Below are 4,072 nucleotides of genomic sequence, written 5' to 3'. Positions count from 1 at the left end.
CGGGAAAGTAAACACATAAACAGTTAAAGTAGATATACCCACATTATATTGGAATCCTTATGGTTAGAACCTTTGAGTCCCCAGCGGAGTCGCCATCAGTAACGGTTCGCATTTTTACCGGTGGGGTTAGCGCTCCAAAAAACTACTTTGAACTCGTTGGATCAAGTTCATTTATTATCCTCTGGCTGGGTTTAGATTAATAAACTCAAGAATACATCTCAGGGTGGTTAAAGACACGACATATTATCTAGATTACCATAAAGAAAAAAGAATCAAGTATATACCTAAGTCATTATGCTACCAACCTAAATTAATATAAGCAATTCCTTTTTCCCCTTTTTATACTCTAATTCTTCTTAGAAAAAAAGAAAACAAACCTTTTTTTCCAAACACAAATGAAACCAAACCAATGCACACAGAACTCCCATGTAAGTCTTAACTCTGAACCAAGTCTAACTAGATATTAAAGGGTCTTAACACCTTATTGTATTGTCCACATAAAACATTTTTTTGCCTTATATTCCAGCAATCAGTATTCCGACTTGAAGTCTTTTCCTCTTTCCGCTTTTTTATGCAATGACTGCAATCCTCAAGCTGATGTGTATTATCTAGTCTAGTCAACTAATCCCCTAAAAGCATGCTTGAGTAGATCAACAAGTTCATTTGAATCTAAAAATCAAACATTAAGACCAGGTTTAATGATCTAAGTGAACAATTAATGCAAAAGAAGTTCATTCTTTAGGATCCATCCAACTCAGAAAAGTGGAAAAGAAACCACCAAGTGTGCAAATATAGCAAGTTACACCCCATAGACTTGTGGGATATGCCATGACAATCTCTTATTTGGGAAGAAAGGTACTGTGGATCAAGTGATACCTGATCCTTTATCAATCTTCTCCTAAGATGTCTTCAAATGACTTCCCCATTTGTCAAGTGGTTTTAACTCACACATCTACACTCATGGTCCTCTTCTCTTATCCTTGAGGGAGGCTGGACAGTTTAGATTATAAAGCCAACTTCCTTAAGGTTTCAATTACAGTCCCCTTTTTAACCTTCTCTTTTTACTCTGACAGGACTTACAGGATCCTACATCCTTATCTTCATTTTTTAGGCCTAAGCAATCAATGATCATCAGTTATTATCAAATCCTATTCCACATCCATGTACAAAGAAAAGAAAACAAGACTCATGTTTCAAAGGCAAAACTCAATCCCTAAGCTATTCAGGACTTAACAAAAACATGACCAAACCAACTCCATTTCACCATTCTCCTACTATTTTATTTTTTGTTAAATTGAACACTTTAGATCACCTATTAAACCAGGGCCAGTTCATGAAGAAATACCAATGCAGACGTAAGAGTTCATAGCACTGTGGTTTTCTTTCATAACACAAGTTGCTTCACCAATTAGATAGGACACATAATGGGGGCTGGGGAAAAGAAAAACTAGAGTTCAAAGGTAACAGAACAGGTTTTCAGATTCTTGACAACTATTTCCTTTCATTTTTTTACATCTTTCATGCCCAAAGTAATCACTAATCAGGTTAAGGACTGACAACCATCTTGCAAGCTAACAAAACTAATTAGATTTATCTTAATCAACTTCAAGTAGAGACCTGGTCCTAGGGTCCTAAAGGTTTACCCTTTTTCTTTTCCAGTTTCACCAAACTTCTTAGTACCTAGAGATAGACTAGTTTCAAAATGTAGGACTTGTGACATGGGTTACACCAAGATAAGTTGTAAGCCTTATATGTTCAAGTCACACAAGTTCAGACAAGAGATTGAAGCATTAATCAAACCAAAGAGACAGATTCATACTCAGGTCTTTAGTCACATTAGTTTTAGGATTTGCTAAAATAAACATAAGCAGTTTGGCACACATTCTAGCTTTGACTAGGCGGAATCATGATCACAGATGTTTCAATTACTAGTTTACCAACCCAAAAGCCAAACTGAACTAGATTCCATTTCCAATTTGCATATTAGTTGATAAAAAAAAAAATATTAACTAGTACTGACTTCATCTTATTCTATGTGAGTAAAGTCATTCAAGATGGAAGAAAAAACATGTTCAAAATACTTTAACCACACCATTTTACAGCTAACATAGAAGCATTGAAGTCACATAAGTAAATGCCTCACTATGATGACTAATCAGTCTATACTAGGTGGGTTTCAACATGATATTCAAACTAGTTACACCATATATCTCAAGTGAATCATAAACTAAACACACAGCAAAATGGGACAGCTTTTAATAATATGAACCACCATTAGCAAATATTAGAACCCAAGCAGCTTAACTAACACAATACCCTTAGGCTAGGCAAAATTCTAAATAAAGGAAACAAAATGAATTCGGAGTAAACTTTTATATGCGCAGCCAAGAAAAGAATGGATGTTGGAGCCTTATGCTTCCAATCTTGAAACTCAGCCACGTGAAATAGAGAATAAGCAAGAAAATAATTTTAGAACTGAGAAAAACTCCAACTCTTTAAGTCAAAATATTAAAATTTTACTGAGAAGCTTAAAAAAAAATTGAATTTTTAGCTTTTCTATTTTCCAAACTTTTTTCTTCTCTCTCTTTTCTGTGAGGGTGGGTTCTATTTGTAGAATCCTAAAATTTATCCAAAGACTAACATCACCGATGTGGTACAAACCTCATTTCCTGAACCAAACATTCAACATATGGAATTAACGACCCAGATCTAAAGGCAGGGCAACGTATGTGGTCAGATCAGACCCCTCTTGGGTCTGATCTGAGCCAATATTTAAGGACCAATAGGAAATCGTGAAAACAATAAAACAATATAACCTTAAAGCAACATAAAATCGTAAGTTTGACTAGAAATCTGAAGAAAAAAAAAAGCAAAAGGAAGGACATATTACCGTGTTTGGGATGAATTTTGTGTGAAACCATGTTGAACATTAATGTTTTCACCCTTTTGATCATGCAAAGACTGTCAAAAGCCTGAGTAATCTGGATTTTTGCCACTTCTGGCATGAGAGAGGAAAAACAAAGGGGGCGGCGCCTTTGGGGTTTTAGGGCAAAGGGGAAAGGGAGGGAAAGAGAGGGTAGCCGCGTTTGTTTGATGAAATGAAATGAGGGAGTATTACTGGGCCTGGTCCGATAAATAATAGATATGGCCCTTTTTAGTGTAGACATGTATATGTACACATAGTGTATACATATATAGAGAAAAAATAGATAATTTGATAATTAAGCTGATTATTAGCTACAATATTTTAATTATAGACGAAATTAGGACATGATTATCTTATTAAAATGATTTAAGAAAGGGCCAACTGTGTAAATGGGCCTAAAATTGCGAATATGGCCTTAATTAGCAAATTTGAAATTAAATTGCATTAATGACTTTAATAAATTTGAACTAATGAATTTGGTTATTTCAAATAAAGCCACTGGGGGCTGATTTTGCAGAAATGACCCCAATTTCTTTAAATCATGAATTGATTAATTTAAATGTGGCCATAAAAAAAATAGTTAAAAAATTTAAAATTGATTTGAAATAATGATCACCTAATTGATTAATTAGCCTAATTAAAACATTTATGGACAATTATGCATATTTTTGAGAAATTATGCAATTATACAAAATTAAAGATTAAGGGGGGAAATGATTAATTATTTAAATTACTCAGACTACATGGATTAAATAAAGTATTTGCTAATTTTGATTTTTGACAATTTAAACAATGAAATAAATTATTATTATTTTTAAAACAAAAACCCTCTTTTTTGCTTTTTGATTAAATTTAACAAGCATCTCATAAAATTTCATAAAAGTACCCATTAATTTCTAAATAAATTTATTATGTCATGAAAACCCTTTTACCAATTTAGAGGAGAAAAATATTGGTCTGAACAAATTTATAAAAAAATTATTTAAACCCTTTAACATGCAAATCTCATTTTATTTATTCTTTAAGGACCCTGTGTGATAAAAAATAATTATGGGAGGTCAAATATGAGGTGTCAACTATGAGTATTGTTGGATTTGTGTGACCTCGCAGAACACTATTTTGACCATGTTGAACTTGCTTTCACAA

Source organism: Lycium ferocissimum, chromosome 3, assembly GCF_029784015.1.
Source record: "Lycium ferocissimum isolate CSIRO_LF1 chromosome 3, AGI_CSIRO_Lferr_CH_V1, whole genome shotgun sequence".
NCBI lineage: Eukaryota > Viridiplantae > Streptophyta > Magnoliopsida > Solanales > Solanaceae > Lycium > Lycium ferocissimum.
Note: the sequence above shows the minus strand (reverse complement) of the source record.